We start from the raw sequence: 24,486 nt of genomic DNA, 5'->3' as shown, positions 1-24,486 counted from the left end.
GGAACAGAATATGTGCTCTATGCCAATATCATGGGCAGCTGCAGCCACATGCAGAGCTGCCAGGCTGCGTTCGGGGTCAGCTGCTGCCTGTACAGTTGCTGTGGGCATTCAGGACAAACCCGGTTCAACTTTGGCATCATAAAATCAGGGGCCAAACTGGACCATGACCCCTCCCTCTATCACTCTGTTGCTCAACTTTCCTCTTGATGTTTTACGTGTGTCTCAGAGTGCAATGACTTGAAAATGTGAGGCCATCCTGCCCTCTGTTATTGCACAGACACGTTAGGCATTAAGTCAGCGACAATGACAGGCTTGCGAGTCTGTGCCAAAGAAAGCACAACAGGAGACAAAAAAAATGTGCCTTTGTGCTGTAAAGTGTAGAAAACAACCAGAACAAATAACTTACAGTGCTAAACCCTCGACAACAAACAACAGGAAATAGCTTGGTGCTGTTTTTTTTTTTTTTAAATCTCCACAAAAATGAATCCCACTAAGTGATTTTTTTCACCCCTTTGATCTTTGTCTGTTAAACATTATGGGCACATTCTCACTCTGCAGCAACTGCTTGTTGGTGTGCTTGCCCTGATTTTCCTGCTGTCACACTGTTTGTCCATGTGTGTGGAGCTCAGCGTCCCTCCAGTCTGGAACATCTGGGTCCTCCGTCCTGCATGTTTACCCCTGAGGCTGTTTGTGTCCGAGTCCCAGCGCTCATCCTCTGAACATTACTGTAGGCGGCAGGCGGCAGTGAGGAGGCAGAGAACGACCTGCTGCTGAGGGTTTATTTTTACTTAATGTAATACCGATTGATCCGCAAACATCCGCTGTGCTGCTGCTGCTGCTGCTCATTTGGGATGACTTCCTGAAGCCGACCGGAGGTCAAACTGGAGGTGATGCTGTGACCTTAAGGTTAAAGTGATACACAAAGCAATTTGGATGTTTTCTTTACGTTGGTGGCAAAAATGGCTACTTAGCTGTGCGATTTATTTACGCTTTCATGCTGAGATACAAATGCATGATTGTCTCAAAAAAACAGAGGATTCATCAACATATTTTGACTTTAGGACCTGTTCAGAGGTGAAACAGATGAATGTTCTTGACCGGGCAACATGACCTCAATCCAACTGAGAAGCCGTTTAAAGCTGATCGAACCCCTAAAACCTCATATTTTTGTATTGAAGTTGCATATTTAGTCTTCTCACCTTGGCGATGCCACAGTATGAAGACTTTGACTTTTCATGAAACGCTGTTGCTGTGGCTACACATCGTTGCCGTGGTAACACATCATTGGCGTGACAGAGTACTTTTTGACATGTTAGGAATGCTCAAAAGCTCACTAAAATTGCTTTACACATCAGAACTGGAAAAATATGTTGATATTTCAGGGGAATTGCACACGGGTGTGGCAAAATGACTCCATATCGCCCCCTGGAAAAATTCAAACAAAAACTACAGCCGGTGCACGTCACCTATAGCTATGAAATTTGGTAACTCGTCAAGATGCACAAAAATGTAATTGACACCCATGCCCGAAACACAATAGAAAATCAGCCATTTTTAATTATGTGTGATATTTTGGCCGGTTTTGGGTAATTTTTGGACAGTTTCAAAGGCTATAAGCTCAAACAGGGTAACCTTGACACAGTTCAAATTTGCCCATGATGTACACCAGACATGTGTGATTATCAAAATGCTCCACAAAAATCTGACAGCGTGGAAATGGCAACCAGTGGAATATCGCGATTTCGCCATGAAGCAGGAAATGCTGTGAACTACCCTGTACATGCTCCAGTCTGCCTCAAACTTTACATGATAACATGACCACACGCCGGGCATGATGACATTCACAGGCCAATATACAGTCACAGTGATAGCGCCACCTGATGGATGGACAGGAAGTGCTGTCTAAATAGCCTGTACATGCTCCAATCTGCCTGACACTTTACATGTGTGATCAGAGTCTGGCCTTCATTAGATTAGATACATAGGCTCAAATACACTCTCAGTCACAGCGTCACCTGGTGGACATGCTTGGATTTGCTGACCAGCAAGGATGCAAGGATGTCCATGAATACAAGCCTTCGATGTACCATTACATTCTACATAACAGAGATTTTTCATCAGTTTCTCGCTACATTTGTCTTTTCAAAGGAAAGTTAACAGCGTAATACGACAAAAGAGAGAAAGCAGACGTTTTACACATTTTTTGACCATGTTTGGGTGCAGAGTTCCCACAAAGCAGGAATATGTGTAATGTTGCACTTTATTCAATGCTATTAACAACCTCCAAATGTGCAAAAAGTAACCTAAATAGCAGATAATGGGCATAATACTGGAGTAAGCTTACTTTATATTTGTTTTAACTGACTGACTGTAATGTGATTATTAACAAAGAATCCCCAAATTTTTCATACTGCTGCTTCTATAATGGCCAGATCTAGCCACTCTCCACTCGCTGTAGCTCAAGCACACCAGCTCACCTCTGACTTTGGTTCAAGTGCAATGTTGGAGTAGTTTAGCCACACGAGTCTGAACTGAAAAACAATTCTAAAAAAAAAGAATGCCACAGAAAGCACGACCTAATAAGTCGACAGGATTAGTTCCTGATGTTTTTTATATACTTAACCCTGGAAGTCTGAATCTGTGCTTTTAAAATTGTTATTGTTGTGCAGCAGTTTAAAATTGGAAATGCTCTGCTAGCACTTTATCTGTTGATTTCACTCATAATTCATCATCTAGCACAGAAAAAGCAATACTTTAACACATTGAGAGGCTAAAAACAACTCAATTTCCATCAGAGAGGGTCTTTAATTTGCAGAGGAGCAGATTCAGACATTGAATAGGTGTGACTGCAGGACAGGCCAGAGTGCTTTGTATTGTCTTTATCTAGATGTTATCCTTTGTAAGATATGATGAACTATTTAGTCTAAGTATAGATGAGTAATTCTTTTTGTAAATGAGTAAAAATGTTCGGACGCCTTCATTCTTCAGTCTGATGTCATCAGTTAGCTTGTGTTCTTCTACCAGCTGTTCAACACATGCAACATGTTACACAGAAACTATTCTTAAAAGCAGATAGGCATCGATAAGTTGATTATTTGATTAATCGATTGCAGTGATTTTGAAGACAAGTGCGCTGTCATTACTGAACATCCTCTAAGCACATGGGTGGCCACTTGCTGCTTCCTTCCATCCGTCTTTTTTCAAAATAATGGCGTAATTGTAGCTTTTGCATATCCAGAGCATGCAGTGCTTTTTGGAATCATGTTTCTGGTATTTAGGAGATTTTTCTTTTTTTTCCCTCACATGAAAATAGCAACGGCCCACGCTCGTGCACAGCACTTGAGCAGTGCCGGGTTCTGTTGTTTGTCCTGGGAATATACAGCAATTGTTCCTGTGTTTACTCTCGATCCTCTCCACAGATGGCCTAATGGAACTGGGGCAGGACAAGTCACACTGGTACGCAAGCCACAAGGAAGTGGCATAAAGACAAACAACATCACTCCTAACCAATTCATTTTCACTCATTTAGAAGAGGAGAGTTTAACACATGGAGCAGAAATCCAGTACATGCTGAGCTGTGAGCCCAATTGGGAATTTCTCTTCTAAATAGGGGCACAAACTAAGATTTCACGGACTGAGGAAGTAACTTGGGGACTGAAGACACAGCAGAAAGTGTAAATTGGGCTCAAGGGAAACAGTTTTAGAGTCTGCTGTGTCTCAGCGTTGCAGTTTGGAGGCACCTCAGGGTGTGTTTTTCATTGACTCTACTGTTTCTGGAATTTTCTTCCTACATCCTGTCCGGCATTCCTGTGCCCGAGCCCTGTCGCCCAGCCATTGACACACACACAAAGACATGTAAAAAAGCTCAAACACACTTATGTACAGCCTTGGGGAGACGCACACGCCGTTGTTTTTTGCAGTTGTACTGACGTCCGCTCTCCGCCCGTCTGGCTTCATCTTTGAAGCGACACAAAGGAGGGTTCAAAGAGTGACGCCCTCTCCGGAAGCTGAGGAGCCTCGGTTGCTACAGTTACCCTGATGGCGTGTGTGTGTGTGTAAGCCATGTGGAGTTTGCGTGTGTGTATATATATATATATATTTAAATATATATGTGTGTGTGTGAGGTAGGCGAAAGTGAGAGCGTAGGGGAGGTGTGAATAAACAAATGAGCTGTGATGAAGGTCAAAACATTCGGAGCTAGTGCAGGAAAAGAAGAACAGTCACTGTCGTCATTGTGGCACAAAACACACAGAAAAACACATCACCGGTTCCAAAGGTTGGTGTTCTATTTACCAGGCAGTAAAATTTTTACTCTGCCATTGTGGAGTGCAGTGAAGTGTGCCGAGGAGATTCACTCTGAGCTCGTACAGAAAGACTTGTGGGAATACGTTTGGTGCTGTGGCTCAGCTGATGTCTGTTTATGAGTGCGTGAACAGAAACAAAAGAAACAAAACAGGACCTGAAACTATTCTTTGCTTGACCAACTGACAGAATGTTTACTTGCAACAACTATATTTTGAAAATGAACTGTTCTCTGAGTCATTTTTCAAGCAAAAATCACAATTTAAATGCCTTATTTTGGCTCTGGGAAACTGTTATGGACTTGGTTGTTGGTTTCTCATCCAAAAAATGATCCCACTATGTAAAAGAAGCTGTGTTTATCCAAATTGCTCTTGCTATTTCTTCACATAAAGCGATTCAAATTGCACTTAGAGATGTTTTTGGGATGTCCTTTCATGATTGCTGGCTGCTTGCTTGCATAAGTCTGTCTTTAAATGCTAATTACAGGAGAGGATGAGTGCTCGTGTCAGATGAAACTGACTGTGTCTAGATGAGATCTGGTACTTGGGAAAGTGTTTCCAAGAGAGTGTGTAACCTCAACTGTGTGTGATTCTACACTAGATAGAAAACCACAGGGCACGGAACAGGCCAAGACGGAGACTTTATGTCCATGCTGTCGCTGTTTGTCGCTGCTCTAATCTGCACATTCGTTTAAAACCTGCTTATTACAGAGCTTGAAACTGTGCTCAGCACACATGCTTGACTTTCTCCGCTTGGCTTTACATAGAAAGCGACGTGTTTTCCCTAAACAAATCATCCTGGAGCTGTTATGTGGGAGGATTCTGTCTCTATTTGTGTCCTCTCCACTGTATGCTGCATTAACAGTGCTCTTTTTAATTGTTTCCTATGGGCTGGCCAGAGAGCACTTTACACTTAAGACAACGATAGACTTCTTGTGTAGCAGAACTTGGCAGAAGGTATTCATCTAACATCCCATTAATGTGGCATTTTTGCCTGTGTGCTGTCACATCTAAAGTTTGTCTTATGTCCAATCTACATTCAATAGCATCTGATGTAATTCCTTGAGGAAGAGTCGCTGGATAAGGCTTTCTGTTAGGAGAACAGACGTCATCTTCCAGTGATCGTTTGTCAGGTATTGGAGGCAGAAGTGACCACACCTACAGTAACTATGTGAGCCAGGATGGTTGTGGGCGTGTTTCTGGCTGTCCAGGGGAGTCTTGGCCCGAGCTCAGACCCCAGGAAATTTGTGCCGGTTTCCTGTCATTGTTGTTGGTGGAAGATTCTCCTGCTTTGTTGTCTGGATCCTCTTTTCCCCTTCGGCCAGCAAGAAGAAGCTAGGCAGCTCATATCAGGGCAGTAAACTGGACTTCACTTTGCATTGACCACAGAATATAAATGGTAACAGACACTAGTTAAATAGTGTGTCGTCCCAGCATCAGTCAGTGATGGTTTAAAGTAAACAGAGCAACCAGCTAATAGTTTGCAGTGTTTGTCTGTCGGTTATCATTGAAGCCACCGTGACAAAGCCAGGTACTGTTCAGACTGTGTTTAGGTAATGAAGTGCGTGTCATTGTGTTTGTCTGACAGGATCAGATAGAGTCCATGATTCATCCTGCTGCTGCTTGACGTTCGCTCATATGTTTGGGCATGTGTTGGATTTGTGTTTGTTCTGTGTGGGTGTTTTCGCATTGATTTTAGCGCATGAAACGGTGTGTCTATGTGAGAGGGTCTGGAAGTCAGCCAATCCTACGCTTTGTTGAGTGAGAAGGTCTTGAAATTCATTGTGCTTCAACTAAAAAAGAATTGTGTATTAATAACAGCAACATGTTTCCTTATGAATATCAGTTTACGTGCAATCTAAATACTACAAGGAAAATATTGCTATGGTGATGTAACACATTGCTGCCTCTTTTTATTGATATGCTGGTGCAAGATTTTTATATTTTTATCAAAACATTCAGGCGATCTTAAAAATTCCCCAAACCAGTTTGAGTTACCTGAGTCACTACTTCATGTCAACTCAAGGAACCACTTATGAAATAAATGAGGCTAAAGTGAAGAGAAGTTCACTAACCTGCAGTAAAGAAAAAGAAACCTATGAAAGATAAAGGTAGTGTCTACAGATACGGACCCGTACTCATAGCCTGTGGGCTACGGATACGGCACTTGCCATTTGCCAGACAGATACGGACCCGTACGCGAGTCTCGTGACTCAAGAAGCTGCTAACCACTGCAAACTGTTGAAAGGTAAGCAAAGGTTAAGGTTAGGGTTAGTGTTAGGGTCAGGTTTAGGGTCCGTACCTGTAGTACCGATGCTACGGGTCCGTACCGCTAGCGTCTACCGGGAGTCACGTGACCAGATCTTGCGTATCTGATTGGCAAATGGCAAGTGCCGTATCCGTAGTCCACAGGCTACGGGTACGGGTCCGTACCTCTAGCAACAACCAAAGAAAAATGGCCGGTTAAAACATTAAAATCGAATAATAATGAAAATGCATTTACACTGTCACGACTGACACTGAAATGCAAGAAATACATAATTAAGTCCTTTTTTTACCTGATGAGGGACATTTTTTCTTCTTCATTTGCACAGATATCGTGATGTATAGCTGATGATTGTCTTTCAGTGTGTTCAACGTCACTGCATCACAGTTTCGCTGCTATCGTGAGTAATGATTCTATGATTCTAATGCTAACGCAGACATGGCCACATTCATTTTATTGGTCTGTAGCAGCTAAATGCAGATAAATACACTAAATCAATATGTCTTATGCCGTTACAATAAAGCCAGGTCAGGAGCAGATCGCATCCAGCTACCATTTTAAGTTGGTTTAGCTTAAAAGTGTGGCTTAACGTCATGTATTATACACAAACAACAAGTTTCTATCATGTCTGTTTTTGTCCTGCAACAAACTTACTTTGACAAAGTATGATGATTTCCAGCCCTTTTATTCATTCAACTAATCAAGTTAAAAGATTTTCGGTTAGAAGAATTCATGAGGCAGTTGAAAATTGAAGCTTAGTTAATTCCACTAAATTCTTCTTTGATGTTTTGCAGTATGCCAACCTGTTAAAATGAATAAACACAATATCTTCTACAGTTACATTAATAGTCTAAAGCCACATGCAGAGGCCAGATTCTGTGGTTTCATTTTGTGTCTCCATACACTGGCTTTCAGTACACGTTATACAGGCCTCTGTTGTCCGACAGCTTTCATTGACGTAGTTGTTTTTGTGTGTCTTATGGGTGGGTATCCCAGGGAAACTCAGAGTATAATGCTATCCCATAACACTGGCCAAGATGACGAGAGTATCATGATGCACGAGTCATTATGATTTAGAATCAACAAAGAGGTAAAGAAAGAATGAAACACACTGAAAACAGACAACCGAGCTCTAGAAATGTGTACTAAAATGCATTCTTTTTTATTAGAGAGCAAACAGTGGGGCGATGACAGGAAATGAGGGGAGAGGGACGCAAGTGGAGGCCATGAAACAAAGGTTTGTGTCTGGCCTTCAACCGGGAACATTGTCATGGTCATTGTTTTTACCCCTCAGGCCACCAGGACAAGCCAGTTTTTAATACCAACACATGCTCACATGCACTATTGTTTAAATGTCACACTGTTACAAACTGTCTGGCAGGATGCCATTTTAAATTTCTGCAGTAAATGACGGATCCGTGTGTATCACAGCAGAACAGCATGTCGTTGTATCGATCAGGGTTGTAATAAATATTTAACATCGAGAGTGTATCACAATATGTCGCAGTTTACAGTCTCACTGTCCAAACAACGGCGCCACTGTCCCCTCCGCAGAGGCCGGCGTGGCCCAGGTCAGGGGTGGAACCTGAAGCCTTAATGTGTGGGTGGTGGGTGGCTGCTGACTGGGTCCCATGAGATGCTGGATGGAGACTCCACAATGCCACATTCCATTTCCCGCCCCGTTCTGCCAAAGGTTCACCACCCCAGCTGGACAATGAGCCGGGGTGCCGCGCCCTGCCGGGAGGTGGGGTGGGGGAAATGACTTGCTGCTTACCCTGAAATAGACTCAGCTCCCCCCAACATCCACCTCACTTCCCACCGAGCAATGCAGAGACCCAGAAGTAGATATATACAGCAGAGACACGGCAAATGAATGCATGTTGTTGATGTGCATATTTACACAACCAAGTTTGAAGTGTTAATTTAGCCAGAAAAGGTTAATTAAGATTAGTAATCTTTTTTATACAGGGAGCAGCATAATTTAAGATATACATACATATTACAATTTAAACAAGAAAAGCACTTGGAGAGTGCACTACTCCGCCAAGGCTGCCCAATCGTACCATTTCGGATCGATGAAATCTTTAATAAAAAAGATCACCTTGTGAGCACCGGCGAGCACCGGCGTGTGTTATGCATGTGTACGTTATGTATGGATACCAAATCACATTATCTAAATAATGTAGCAGGCAGCGGAAATTAATGGGACTCAGAAACACCCCCACAATTAATCACTTGTTCCTTGTATCATTTTTGGCGGATAAGTCCCCATAAGTCCGCAGCGGTCGATTGTTAGTAGGATCGCAATCATGTGATCGTCAGCAGGCAGCTGGCGTAGTGTTCACTTGTCATAGCTACAGTGACACGTGCCGTTATCTCACGAAGATAAAGAAATCTTCAACAAATCCGTGGATCCAGACTATAAGCCGCATCACTGCCAAAATCTAATCACTTCATCATTGTGTCATTTCTGACCTTCTCTGAAAATTTTATTTAAATCCTATTATCAGTTTTTGAGTAATGTTTAGAACAGACAGACAAACAGACTGAGAAACGGGCACCGATCGTCACAGAACTTTGAGTAAATATTAGATTATTACAGTTCTCCACTTAGACCAGCTTCAATAGTGCAACACAGCCTAAAGGCATGTTTTAAGAAGTAAATCTTATTCTCTTGCACCTCCTAATGCCTTTGCCATACTTGTTATCCTCCACCTACATGAAATGTAGAAAATCATCATATACATACAGTAAATGCTGCATTGTCCAGTAATAGACACTGATTATATAATAGCACGCTCTTGTTTTTGCTTTTACAGTTGTCACTTCTGCTTCCATGTAACAATGACAATATTCTGAATCTTCATTGTTTTGTTGCCCAACTACTATTTTTTCTACATTTTCTTCTTATCTCTGTTGATGGATGTTCTAGAACAGGAGTGTCAAACGTAAGGCCTGTGGGACAAAACCGACCCACCAGAGGGTCCAATCCAGCCTGCGGAATGACTTTGCAGAATGTAAAAATTCCAGAGTTGAAAATGAATCCTTACTGTGAAAATATTTAAAGACACTGAGCATTGTGCAATATGAAGTGATTCAGCAGCTTCCGTAGTACAGAGTTTGGTTTGGTGGAACTCTTGATGATGTGTTGCCACAACTTTTATGCATTTTTTTAATGTATAAATTTTATACATTTACAAGGCAGGGGGATAACTTAACCTTTTCCTTAATAGTTCCCAGTTTAGTTTGTGAGTTCTGTTGTGTCAGTTCAGGTGGTCAGAATTAGTCCACAGATGTGTAAATGGGTGTAAATTTTAAAAACTTTCTAGATCTTGACAAGTAGTAAAATATTATATTGTTGAGTTCCAGATACCTGTGACTAAATGTTTTGTGCCTCTGTAGACACACTGTCATCTGTAGTTGTAATACAAAAACAATAAACAGAGGCATAATATTGTTGAAATTGCACTTATTTAACTTCAGGTTGTTCATAATGTTTTGTAAAAAAAGATAGTTAATTAAATGTCAACATTTTGCTTTTTTGCACAAAAACAAAGGAAAAAAAATGGAGTTGACATTATTTATTGGTTATACTTACTTACTTACTTATCCTCTTCATCCCTGGTGGGACATAAGGCCACAACAGTGCTACACCACTTTCTTTGATCCTGTGCTGTAGCTTTTATTGGTTATAATGCTCTGATTTTACTGGTTCGTCCCACTTGAGATTAAACTGGGCTTTATGTGGAACTAAAATGAGTCTGATTCCCCTATTCTAGACATTAATCTGTGCAGTGTGTTGTGTTGTGTGTTAAAGGAGGGAGGGGAACTTGTGTTGGAGTTTGTTGGACTCGTGCAGCGTCCAGGTCTGCAGGGGTGGAGGGTCAAGGACAGGAAGACTGGCTGAGGAGATAAAACTTGTTGACTTCTTGGTTTGTGATAGGACCAAACCGTCAGGCTTAGGGCTGGGCTGATCTAATGCAATCATGATTTTTAAAAATGAAAGCTGTACAGTGAGACTCTAGCTCCATTTTCAGAGTGAGGGTTTGGCCTCTTTGGTAATCAAGACCACTCCATTTGGACTTATCAGTGTCCGAACCCCTGCTGTGTTGACGGACGTTACTTTTCTGTTTTCAGGCCTTCCACCTAAAGAGACTATTGTAACGGGAACCCTCGGCAAAACCTTTCTTTGGTGTCTTTTGTAGAGCCAGTTAGTCCCATCCTCAGATGGAAGTAGGGGGGACAGTAGGGTGCTTTGTTCAACCCCTGTGCTTGCCTCGCAGCTGGTTCAGTGGTCCGGCTTGAAACCCAACACCCCCATCCTGCCTGAGAGAGTGGTGCGCTCCAAGCACTCAACAGGACAAAACTTGTGCTGTGGTTAAAAAGGAACCAGGTTTACATCAAACATTTATTAAGTCTGCCTTTGAGGCTGTTAATCTTCGTCAAAAACTGCACATGACAATCACAAGGGCCCCGAGGCCAGAGATTCGTCATGTCGCTGAGTAACCATGGTGCCTGGCAGTGTGTCGCTTTAGTGGTTATTCTTTATGTTGATCAAATAGGCCAAACTCATGGGAGAGCTGCCGTCCCCTATTAGAGCAAGAGAAGAAGCAGGGATGAAAGAGAGGCTGCTTTAGATGACATATCAGCATTCAGGGCTCAGCTGAGTGTGACAGGTCGCAGCTGATGATTTGCAGGACGTTGTGAGTTTGTTGGATGTCGTCAGCAGTCGAAAGCAGCTGTTTGAATAAAGTAGGAACCATGGAAATACGTCAGAGAGGCATTTATGTAATAGGAAATTTAAACATGTGACCTTTTATTAGTTTTTATTCCCTGCTGAAGTGAAACAAAAAGAGCAGTTGAGTCAGGCCTGCCGTAATAGGTGTCCTATATGTGTGCTCTTTTTATTAAGGCCTTTAGTTACACATCAAACCACCGGTCAAGTGTGAGGAAAATATGAAGTAACTGGCAGCCTCAGTGGCAGAGCTGCAGCTACTGGCACATCTAACGCACATTAAGTCACACAAACACACACACAAAAGCACACACAGATTGCTCCCTGCATGCCAGACAGTGAATAGCTCGCAGCTTCAGCTCTCCCCCGTTGAACATTATCAGCAGAGAAACTGGCAGATGCAGATCTCCAGTGGGCGAGTCGGAGGGTGATAAACATGATGGATAATGATTATGAAGGCTTGCTGCTCCCTGAAAGGAGGCAAACTAATCTGTCTGGCTGAACTGTTGGTACCTCCAGGGCAAATCGCTAGCACCTGTTGATGTTTAATCACCTTTATTCGGTGTGGGGCATCATGGCAATGTGGATGGTGAGCCCAGACCTTTAAATATCTCTGCACAGGGCTCCTTTGCAACGTGAAAGAGTATGAATTTAGGAATAAATGTAAATCAGACTTTCTACAAATATATTAATCGTGCAAGGTATTTTTACTGGTGTTTGGAGCAGGCAGCCAGTGCAGCATAACCTCTTTGTGAAAACTTGATGTTGTTTAAAGCAAGTCAAGAAGCCTGTCGTGCCCTAAATTCCGACGCAGAGCCGAGTACGTCACTGCCTGCACAACATTTCTGCCCCATGAGCCTCATAACTGCACCAAAACAGGATGTCCACTACCAAACTAGTCTGACAGACCGTTAAAAAAACGTTCAAAAGTTTGGGGTCTGTTAGAAATATGCTTGTTTTTGAAAGAAAGGCAGTTTTTCAATGAAGATAAAAATTAATTAATAATTAATCAGAAATACAGTGTGTGCCTAGCTATGCTGCAGGTGGTAACAGACTTCAGCAGAGACCTGGACCGCATGGTGTCCACATCAATCTCCTGACAAGATGGAAGCCCAAGAGATGAAACCTGCACGATGTCATACTGTCCAAAAGTTTGGGTCATTCAGACAATTTCATGTTTTTCATGAAAACTCACACTGTTATTCATTTGCTAACATAACTGCACAAGGGTTTTCTAATCATCAACGAGCCTTTCAACACCATTAGCTAACACAATGTAGCATTAGAACACAGGAGTGATGGTTGCTGGAAATGTTCCTCTGTACCCCTATGGAGATATTCCATTAAAAATGTGCTGTTTCCAGATCAAATAGTCATTTACCACATTAACAATGTCTCGATTGTATTTCTATTTAATTTGGTGTTATCTTCATTAAAAAAATAAGGACATTTCTAAGTGACCCCAAATTTTTGAACAGTAGTGATAAGATGATTGAATGGAATATGTTTTCTGTGTGAGGGAACTATACACTGTAAAAAAATGTTTAAAAGGGGCAATATTTCAAAAATATTAATGTATAATAGTACTGTAAAATATAGCAAAATAACCACCTCCATTTCACTAATAAACTTTTTTAGCTTTATTTTTCATTAGCTCGTGTATTATCTCAAATATATATATTGATACAAAGTGATAAATTGCAATAAATTTGCAAATGCTTTTCAAGTCTCTTCTGTCAAAAATAAAATCCTTTTTTTTCTTTTCACTGTTTTCATTTTCTGGTTGTTTAAAGTTACAAGTTTTAGAATGTTTTTTTTACATTGGACATGAAAATGCACTTTCTATTATGGAAAATTTTGTTGTATTTTTGTGTATTAAAAAATAGGAGAAAAACTTTAAACTCCTTTTTTTTTAAAGTTATGGGTTTTTCAGTTATATTTTACATTCAATGAAAATTTGCTTTCCGATATGGGAATTTCATTGGAATTTTTGTGTATTTTTTATGATATGGGGAAAAACTCACATGATCCAGAAACTCAGTTATTTCATTTTTTTGTGAACTCATTTAAGTTGTCATTTATAAATTTGGCTAAAAAAATATGGAGGAAATAACAATATGCTCTTTGTTGTTCAACATGTTAAGGGAAAGCCGTATTATAATGTAGTGCATGGAGCATGTTTCCTCTTTGGACAGAGATGTTGCTGCAGCTTGAATAAAACAAAACAGAACTGTAGGAACTTTGTCTGCACCGACTGAATTGTTGAATTGTAATAACTTCCTCTTGAGTCATGGTGATATTTTGCTCTCGTGTCAATATTGGACTAACATTTAAATTTGCTCACGACTTTAGTTTATGACTAAACACTGCAAAACTAATAACGTTCCCCTCAAGCTCAGCTCTGTTTATATTGTCTGCATTTTGTGCTTTTGTTACATGGTTAAACTACATGCTATGATCATAAAGCAGAACAACAGCGGAGAAACTGCAGCAGTTTGCAGTTTCATCTCTTGTCATGTGTACCAGTTAGGTTAATTTTCATTTATATAGACGTCTTGCAAAGTAATATAAATGACTCGTGGACTTTTTTTTACACATCTGTGACCTTGTGCAAGATATAAAAGGGAGATTTTCAACAGCATCCTTTTGTCAGATGCCTCTTAGTTGAACTTTGCTTCGATATCTTATCTCCTAGTTATCACAGCTTCCTGAGGAAAAACCAGAAACGAGTCTTAACCAGGGTCACACCAGTCTGGGTGGAGGGACTGTAAAATCTTAAAAACACTCAGACAAACTGTTCCGAAGCAGCTCTGAGTTCTGTGTGACTCAGAAGTGTGTTTGAGGAATATTAAAATGGGACCTGGTGTTGTTTTGGAGCGATTGGTATTCAGAGCAAATGCTTATTTTTTGGTTGCCAAACTCTTTGCAGTGGAGATAGAAACTATTCTCACATGTCGGTTTCCTGAAAGAAGGTGTTTCTGGGTGAAAAGCCGCAGCTCACTCTCAGCGGAAAGTGAAAATATTATGCAATTCTGCTTTCTACATGATAAAAAAGGCTTTATCGGCACTGCCCAGTGTTACTTAACGTTGTTAACGCTGTTATTGCTAAGAGAAGGAGATCTAGTGAGTTTAAAATGAACAGAATAATGAAATGAATTGTTAAAGTCATTCAAAGTCACATCAACTACAAATTTACATCAGTGTTTTAGTGCAGAAAATCACAATCCAACTAATGATACATCCCCAATGAATAACGGTGGTAAAAGATAGTTACTCCGCCAAGGAATGGAGTGGAGTTATGTGACAATTGACATACGTTTGTCTGTCTGTCCGTCTGTCTGTCTGTTTGTTTGTCTGTCTGTCTGTGTGCAACATTACTCAAAAACAGACTAACAAATTTGGATGAAATTTTTTGGGAAAGTTCAGAAATGACACAAGGACCAAGTGATTAGATTTTGGCAGTGATGCAGCTTATAGTCTGGATCCATGGATTTCTTTAAGATTTCTGTATTGTGAGATACACACGTGGACAAAATTGTTGGTACCCCTCAGTTAAAGAAGGAAAAACCCACAATTCTCACTGAAATCACTTGAAACTCACAAAAGTAACAATAAATAAAAATTTATTGAAAATTAAATAATCAAAATCAGCCATCACTTTTGAATTGTTGATTAACATAATTATTTTAAAAAACAAACTAATGAAATAGGGCTGGACAAAAATGATGGTACCCATAACTTAATATTTTGTTGCACAACCTTTTGAGGCAATCACTGCAATTAAACGATTTCTGTATTTGTCAATGAGCGTTCTGCAGCTGTCAACAGGTATTTTGGCCCACTCCTCATGAGCAAACAGCTCCAGTTGTCTCAGGTTTGATGGGTGTCTTCTCCAAATGGCATGTTTCAGCTCCTTCCACATATGTTCAATGGGATTCAGATCTGGGCTCATAGAAGGCCACTTTAGAATAGTCCAACGCTTTTCTCTCAGCCATTCTTGGGTGTTTTTGGCTGTGTGTTTTGGATGGTTGTCCTGTTGGAAGACCCATGACCTGCGACTGAGACCAAGCTTTCTGACACTAGGCAGCACATTTCTCTCCAGAATGCCTTGATAGTCTTCAGATTTCATCGTACCTTGCACACTTTCAAGACACCCTGTGCCAGATGCAGCAAAGCAGCCCCAAAACATTACTGAGCCTCCTCCATGTTTCACCGTAGGGACAGTGTTCTTTTCTTCGTATGCTTGGTTTTTGAGTCTATGAACATAGAGTTGATGTGCCTTTCCAAAAAGCTCCAGTTTGGTCTCATCTGTCCAAAGGACATTCTCCCAGAAGCTTTGTGGCTTGTCAACATGCATTTTTGCAAATTCCAGTCTGGCTTTTTTATGAGTTTTTTTCAGCAGTGGTGTCCTCCTTGGTCGTCTCCCATGAAGTCCACTTTGGCTCAAACAACGACGAATGGTGCGATCTGACACTGATGTACCTTGGCCTTGGAGTTCACCTTTAATTTCTTTGGAGGTTGCTCTGGGCTCTTTGGATACAATTGGAACGATCCGTCTCTTCAATTTGTCATCAATTTTCCTCTTGCGGCCACGTCCAGGGAGGTTGGCTACTGTCCCGTGGGTCTTGAACTTCTGAATAATATGAGCCACTGTTGTCACAGGAACTTCAAGCTGTTTAGAGATGGTCTTATAGCCTTTACCTTTAAGATGTTTGTCTATAATTTTTTTCGGATGTCCTGGAACAATTCTCTCCTTCGCTTTCTGTTGTCCATGTTCAGTGTGGTACACACCTTTTCACCAAACAGCAGGGTGACTACTTGTCTCCCTTTAAATAGGCAGACTGACTGATTATGAGTTTGGAAACACCTGTGATGTCAATTAAATGACACACCTGAGTTAATCATGTCACTCTGGTCAAATAGTTTTCAATCTTTTATAGAGGTACCATCATTTTTGTCCAGGCCTGTTTCATTAGTTTGTTTTTTTAAATAATTATGTTAATCAACAATTCAAAAGTAATGGCTGTTTTTGATTATTTAATTTTCAATAAATTTTTATTTATTGTTACTTTTGTGAGTTTCAAGTGATTTCAGTGAGAATTGTGGGTTTTTCCTTCTTTAACTGAGGGGTACCAACATTTTTGTCCACGTGTGTAGCAGCATGAGCACTTCCGGCTTGCAGCTGGAAGATCAGCAGTTTACATCCTTGCCTTCCCGGGATCTTTCTGCATGGAATTTGCATGTTCTCCCTGTGCATGCGTTGGTTTTCTCCGAGTACTCCAACTTCCTTCCACAATCCAAAAAACATGCTGAGGTTAATTGATTATTCTGAATTTCCTGTAGGTGTGAATGCGAGTGTGATTGTTTGTCTGTATATGTAGCTCTGCAACAGACTGGCGACCTGTCCAGGGTGTCCCCTGCCTTCACCACAAGTCAGCTGGGATAGGCTCCAGCCCCTCTGTGACCCGACTGAGGATAAAGCGGTGTATAAATAATGGGTGGATGGAGATAGTGACATGGCGTTACTGTAACTATGGCTACAGGTGAACACTACGTCAGCTGCGTGCTGACAATCACATGATTGCAATCCTACTGCAAATCCACCGCTGCAGACTTATCAGGACTTATCCATCAGAAATGATCCAGTCACTGAGCAGCCTTGGTGGAGTACTGAACACTCTGAGTGCTTTTTTTTGTTATACACTTGTAACGCTAGCATGGCTAGCAGCTTGTCCACACACCACATGTTAAACAGTCCCTGTTTGGTTCAGGTGAAAAAAAAGAAAGAAAACATGCAGAAATATACATTATTAAGATTATTGGTACTTAAAACATTACCAAGTTTAAACGTTTTCATTTTTTTTTCTTTTTTTGACATTATAAGCTTGTTTTCTATTAGATTATTGTCCCCTCTTTGTCTAAGGATAAACTCAGACATCCTGTTGGAATCTGTCAAGTTTCCAGACTTTGTCAGGTTGTTTTTGTTTAAAAAATATAACTGTAATATTAAAGAGGGTTCAGAAACTGATTAAAACTTATTTTATCTGTATCATTATTCATGATTCTGAATGTGACAAAGTGTGCATCTACTCAAAATGTTTCACTTACTGCCTTCATTCTTTAGCTGTCAAATACAGCAGCATAATCTATTTATCATCCCTTTAGAGGCTCTAAAGGCTGTTCATTTTTATTCACTTCATCCTCTACATGCAATCTAATGAAAATTTATTGTACCATGGCAGCATGCATGAGTGCATATGTGTTTCTGTGCATGTACTCTTTGTGTATTGATTTTTCTTTCATGTTGGGAAGTTAAACCAACGCAGAGGGAAGCATATTGAGGGAAGATGTGTCAACAGTTCCTGTTCAACACTTCCCTCCTCACAGGGAAAGTTTGTGTCACTGAGAGTGTGTGTTCATCTCAAAACACAGTTTTGTGTTGTTTAATTTTTTTAGAGAGGGCAGGGCAAAAGGAACATTTTACACAATAGGAGATTACAGAGTGACCTTAAAGTGATGCAGAAGTATTGATGATGGTGAGGAGTGTCAAACAACACGTGCACAGAACTGAGCTTATTTTGGAAGTGCCCAAAGTCCCCACAAAGATTTACAAAAATTTACTGGAATATTAATTAGATTGATGAGTGGTAACAAAAAATAGACACTCAGTGTAATATCAATCTTGTAATGAGTGTTTTTACAGTATTCGAAGTATTGAAGTATAGACAAAATCAAGAATCCTGTAGTCACTCAAGTTCTCTGCAGGTGCAACAAAAAATGTCTAGTGTGCTAGAAAATCTCTGTCTGTTCCCATTGATTTCTACTACAACATATACTTCTTGAGAATTCTGGACGTCCACTGCCCTTCTGTAGAGTCTCTGTAACCAAACAAAATCTGAAAAAGCAGCATCAGTAGATAATTTTATTGGCTTTCCTTCCACAGATCATGTACTCGCACATGCTTTGGGGCTTGGGAAAGTCTCTAAACTAAACAAAGTGTCAGGAGAAGCACATAAATGTTCCTGAACTGACCTGACCTCAGAACTGAGCCTGTCTGCTCTCATGCACAGTGTGAATGAGAGCAGATAAGGCAGCTGAATATATCACAGTCACAGCTGATTGCTTGAGGAGGACTTATGATATGAGCTGGGAGTTTATAGAACATCCCATGAATGTTCTCTCTGGTGCACGCAGCACATCAGCAGCTCATTTTCTAACTGTGACGTTATGGAGAACTTAGATCGCATCTGTTGTTGCAGAAACACACACGTGTCCGTCTTAGGTTCCCATGCAGGCTTGTGTGTGTTCAGCAGATTCCACAGATTTTAGACCCGCGTGGAGATTCTTCGGCCCTCCACTCCTCTCCGGCACAAACCCTCCTCTGTTGTCGCTGCCAGGGCCTCCCTCACCCTCTCTCTCTTAACATCAACCAGAGCGACCGATGAGTTTCAGGGAGTCTGATGCCAAGGCTGCAGGGTGTCTGGGTCAATGTTGCATCTCCAGACTTTCAAAACTGTGCACGTGGTGATCTGACTTGCTCTGAGTCATACTCGGTAGTTTGCTGTGACAGACTGAGAGCTCCTTGTTCTTTCAAAAATGCAGTCACATTCACAGCCTTCATGCAGATAAGGCTTTGCTGTGGCATCTCACAGCTCACAGTTAACTCTGTTAGGTGGCTTCAAGCTTTCAGATGAAGGAAAGTCAGTAATAAGAAACATTCAAACACTCACACAGCTAAACTAACCATCAAGGCTCAATAGAGACTCCTTTTCCTAAGTAATGAGGAAATTTGGATTGTCCCCCAAACTCCTTAGCAACTTCTACAGATGCACAGTGGAGAGTGTCCTGACCATTTCCATCACAGTATGATATGGGAACTGCAGCAGAAAGGACAAGAAGGGTCTCTTGTCATTAAGACAGCACAATTCATCTGTGGAGTTGCCTTCCACCCACTACAGAACATTTACATCAACCAGGTCACAAAGACAGCACACAATATCATCAAGGACCACACCCACCCGCAGCACACATTGTTCACACTACTGCTGTCTGGCAGATGCTACATGAGTGTGGAAGCAAGGACCACCAGACTGGAAACAGTTTCTATCCACAGGCCATCAGGCGACTAAATCACTGACTCACCTGCAGTATCTTAAAAATAGCAATATTTTGTACATTTCTCCTGTCTTTCCACATATCAACGCCTGTTCACATACAGTATTGTATTGTTTACATATGACAGTATAGCACAAGATGCCAACATTTGCACAAAGAAATTATTTTTGTAACTGTTTCTATTTTATTATATTCTCTTTTATTTCTTTTTATTTTAGTTCTTAAGTTGTGAGTGTGTGAAGGGAATTCGCAAAATAAGACTTTCATTATTCAGGGTAACCACTGTGGTTCTGCTGTGTGTATGACAATAAAGTTCTTGGAACTTGAATCTTGAATGCAACAGAATCAAAGAGATAAAAATCAGCCTCCACTTCTCTGTTTGGTCTGTACTTTCACATTTAAAGGACTCTTTGAGGAAGGGTGTTTTAGTCTGTTCTCGTTTGGATGTGACACTTCAAAAAGAGCTACTTTTTCTATAATCACATACCACCATGATGAAACTATAGCTGCAGGGCTCTTATCAGAAAACATCTAATCAGCTGTTCAGCTACTCAGCAGGCTCTTGACAGACAAAGATGGTCAATGTGCGTCACTGATGAGAACAGGTTACAGAACTGCCTGCATTTCAGATATCATATCTGAAGAAGTGTGGCATAACAGTGTTAGCTATCATAGAGCTTTTGGATGAGAAGCTTTGGGGCGTTGTTCATCTAGGTTTTGTTAATACTCCTGATCTGCATCTTGAACTTAGGCGTGATCCAGGACAAACAGATTAAATCCTTTGATAAAGGCTCTTTTATTTACCTCTAAGTTTGAAAGAATCCTTTCTTTGACTGATATACAAATAGTCCTTCATGCTTTTATTTCATCCAGACTAGACTACTGCATCTCTACAGCAGATTGCATTTAACTGGTAACTTTACCTTATTATTCCTGTTTTAGCTTTGCTTTTCTGGTTGTCTGCTATTTCCAAATAGATTTTAAGGTTTTACTGTTTGTGTTTAAGTCTTGAGCTTCAACATTTCTTTCCATTAATTCCAAAATCTGGGTTAAAAACAAATAGGGATTGTGCATTTTCTGTTGCTGCTACTGGACATCTTCACACCAGACTTTTACATCCTTGGTTAAGACATTTTAAAGACTCTTGCTTAAGAGTTTATTAATAATTTTGTGGTAGGGTGCAGAATGTTCCTGGTTACAAGTCACTCAGCTGGTTTTGAACTTTTGTTTCTTTATGCATTAAACAAATAAGATATAGCAGGTTAAATATTGAGCTTTAGAGTGGCTTGTTGTGCAGCCAGGCGGCTTCAGTGTTGATCAGTGATTGTGCAAAGACCGATACTGGATTTTCAGGGCTGATACAGATTATTAGGAAGTAAAAACTAACAATATCAATATATTTGTTGATATTATTTAAACATATATACATATGCACATTGTTACTTAACTTTCCAGTAGTCTATTTCACAAACTAGTTACTGCAAAGACACTGTTGGATTTTAACTGTGACGTGTGCTCTGCTACATGTGCTGCAGACTGGTGAAAATGTTGTAAACACTGGAGTTGGAGTTGCAATCTGAGGGTGTAACTTACAGGCTGAGAGGAAATTTCTTAATTTATTTGAAATAGTCTTTTCAGACTAGTCACGTCAGCATATTTATGCAACAATAAAGCCTTTCTGCCTCAAGACGCAAATGGTTTATAGGAGAATGAGCATTTTTATTCATTATTTGTCCACAATTTTACTCTGTTGGCTAGAAATGCATCTGAAAGTACACCATAAAAGTGAAGCTGCAAGTTATTGGGCTCACCAATTTAATTTCTGCCCCCTTTTTGGTGTCCTGAGTCCAGAAGTAGACTTGTACTAATAAACAGTAGCGCACTTTGGGCAGTGTGCTGTTGTCACATGACATGATTTCTAGGAAATAAAGTTCCCTGTTTTGGAACCGCCACTCTGCACAAGTCTTCATTTTTTACATCCCCTAACTATTTGAATGATGTTTACTTTAACTGGTTTCCTTGTTTTTCTGAAAAAGTTCCATTGGAAATAACATACCTTCCTTGTTATCGGTCATTCCTGGAAACAGGACCGAAGGTAAAACTTTTTTCAGGTGTTTTACTGAGAGAAAAGTCATTTTTGTTGGAGGTGGGATGGTGTCAGCTGACAACAATCATCTTATGTATCACAGCAGAGTGACAGTCAGTGACAAGTTGTATTATGAGAGAAAATGTTGAGTGAGGCTCGTTCAGTTTATTTAAATGTCCACAGTTCGTTTATGTTTGAAGTGCTTTTAATCAGCAAGGCGGCTGCCAGTGTTCTCTGTAGAAAATGACTCATTCACACTGACTTATTTATAGGAGCTTCATTGTCTTGGAGTGCTCAGTTGACTGAGGGTGGGAGCTCTGATGTGGAGGGAGTGTCGGGTCAGATCTGGTCACACTGACAGAGATTATCCCGACCTGACTGTCCCTCCTGAACTGGATGTGGCTCTATACACTGAGTTAACCTCTTGATGACAAGCCCATTAAAGTCCCCCTTCTGCTAAATAAAGAAACCACTTCATCCATACAGCGGAAGGGAGGTTCTGGGATTGAGCTTGAGTTTTTTCCTGAATGACAATACAGCTCTAACTCTTCCTGCCATCCCAGAGCAGGCCTGGGTGAGGGGAGGCGGTCAGAGGTCGACGCCCAGCTTCCATTGTCCTTCTCGGAGCCTGGAGCGAGCTGGGCTGCGAAACCCACCGGAACCGGTCCCTTCCTCAGAGCTCCCTCTCCTCAAATTCTCCACAAACCTTCCCAGCAGACCTCCAATCACATGCCTCCAAGACCCGCTTCCTTCCTGGCGAGCAGTCGGAGTCAGATGGACTCAATTCAATTCAATTCAATTCAATTTTATTTATATAGCGTCAATTACAGTCAAATCGTCTCAAGACGCTTTACAGAACCCATATGCCTGACCCCCAGAGCAAGCCCAAAGGCGACAGTGGCAAGGAAAAACACCCTTTTAACAGGGAAGAAACCTCGAGCAGAACCCGGCTCTAAATAGGGGGGACCCATCTGCCTGCTGGCCGGGCGGGTTGAGAAGGACAGAAGAGGGCAAGGGGGAGGGATGGGAGAAGAGGGAGGGGTGAGAAAGCAAGGAAAACACAACACACATTTGAATACATGCATGACAGGATATGTGACACAGACAAAGTATAAGCTAACATTGAAAACTGACTCATAGTTTACTCTTATGATGTACGGCTCTGACATTAAACATACTCCTTATATAGCTAGCAGTAAAATTCAAACAGTATGTAAGTTAGCATAACAGTATATTGAAGGCGATGCAGAGTTGACTCGTGGAAAAAGGGAATTGGAAGCAGAGGGCTGGTGGAAGGTCAGTAGCAGCATCCCACAGTGGACATGGTGGAGACTGGACCAGCTGGTGGAACATCGACCGCAGATCTGAAGCATCCAGCTCTGGGACCAGGGACACTCGGAGAAATAGCACAGGGGGAAACAGAGTGAATGTACTGCAATAACGGTATACATATTAAATGTAAAGGTAGATAGAGAAGGGCTCAGTGCGTCAAGAAAAGTCCCCCAGCAGCCTAGGCCTATAGCAGCATGACTAGGGGCAGAACGAAGGGACGTCCAAGAGGGGGTCAGCTGTACAATGAAGACACAAGCCGAACCTCTGTGGGTCACCCAGTCAGCCCCAACTATAAGATTTGTCAAAAAGGAACGCTTTAAGCCTGGTCTTAAAAATAGAGAGGGTGTCTGCCTCCCGAACCCAAACTGGGAGCAGGTTCCACAGGAGAGGCGCCTGATAACTGAAGGCTCTGCCTCCCATTCTACTTTTAGAAATTCTAGGAACAACAAGTAAGCCTGCAGTTTGAGAGCGAAGAGTTCTACTAGGATAATAAGGTACTATCAGATCTTTAAGATATGATGGAGATTGGTTATTAAGAGCTTTATATGTCAGAAGAAGGATTTTAAATTCTATTCTGGATTTAACAGGAAGCCAGTGAAGAGAAGCAAGTATAGGGGAAATATGATCTCTTTTGCTAACTCCTGTCAGTACTCTCGCAGCAGCGTTTTGGATCAACTGTAGATGTTTGAGAGAGCTATTTGGACAACCCGATAATAAGGAATTGCAATAGTCAAGCCTGGAAGTAACAAAAGCATGAACTAATTTTTCTGCATCACTCTGAGACAGAATGTTCCTGATTTTTACAATATTACGCAGGTGAAAAAAGGAAGTCCTACAGACTTGCTTTATGTGTGAGTTAAAGGACATGTCCTGGTCAAAAATAACTCCAAGATTCCTCACAGTAGTACTGGAGGCCAATGTGATGCCATCCAGAGTAACTATTTGCTTTGAAAGCGAGTTTCTAAGATGTTTGGGGCCAAATACAATGACTTCAGTTTTGTCTGAATTTAGCAGTAGGAAGTTAAAAGTCATCCAGGTTTTAATGTCCTTAAGACAATCTTGCAGTCTAGCTAACTGATCAGTTTCATCTGGCTTCATAGATAAATACAATTGTGTGTCATCTGCATAACAATGGAAGTTAATACAATGCTTCCTAATAATATTGCCTAAAGGAAGCATGTATAATGTGAAAAGTATCGGTCCTAAGACAGAACCCTGAGGAACTCCGTGATTAACTTTAGTCTGCTCAGAAGAGTTATTGTTGACATGCACAAACTGGAACCTATCTGATAAGTAGGATTTAAACCAATCCAGTGCTGTCCCTTTAATGCCAATTGAATGTTCTAGACGCTGTAATAAAATTTTGTGGTCGATTGTGTCAAACGCTGCACTAAGATCTAACAAAACAAGTATAGAGACTAGTCCATTATCTGATGCTATGAGAAGGTCATTAGTAACTTTCACTAGAGCTGTTTCTGTGCTATGATGCACTCTGAAGCCTGACTGAAACATTTCAAACAAATTATTCCTTTGTAGGTGTTCACACAATTGATTTGCAACTGTTCTTTCCAGAATTTTAGAGAGAAATGGTAGGTTGGATATCGGTCTATAGTTAGCTAACACATCTGGATCTAAAGTGGGCTTTTTAAGC

The 24,486-nt window shown here is 41.0% G+C and overlaps 1 protein-coding gene and 1 long non-coding RNA gene across 3 annotated transcripts in view; one reads left to right on the top strand and one right to left on the bottom strand.

Annotated features, from left to right (window-relative positions):
- LOC110956702 (Na(+)/H(+) exchange regulatory cofactor NHE-RF1-like) overlaps positions 1–24,486 on the top strand; it is a 42,784-nt gene that overhangs the window by 3,326 nt on the left and 14,972 nt on the right. The gene's annotated exons all lie outside the window — the stretch shown is intronic.
- Positions 15,147–24,486, bottom strand: part of LOC127531599 (uncharacterized) — a 184,302-nt gene continuing 174,962 nt past the window's right edge. The window contains exon 2 of the long non-coding RNA XR_007938735.1: positions 15,147–15,354. This is a non-coding gene — a long non-coding RNA (uncharacterized LOC127531599). The remainder of the gene's footprint in view (positions 15,355–24,486) is intronic.

This window comes from Acanthochromis polyacanthus, chromosome 21 (genome assembly GCF_021347895.1).
Source record: "Acanthochromis polyacanthus isolate Apoly-LR-REF ecotype Palm Island chromosome 21, KAUST_Apoly_ChrSc, whole genome shotgun sequence".
Classification (NCBI taxonomy): domain Eukaryota; kingdom Metazoa; phylum Chordata; class Actinopteri; family Pomacentridae; genus Acanthochromis; species Acanthochromis polyacanthus.
Note: the sequence above shows the minus strand (reverse complement) of the source record. Positions and strands in the feature narration are given on the sequence as shown.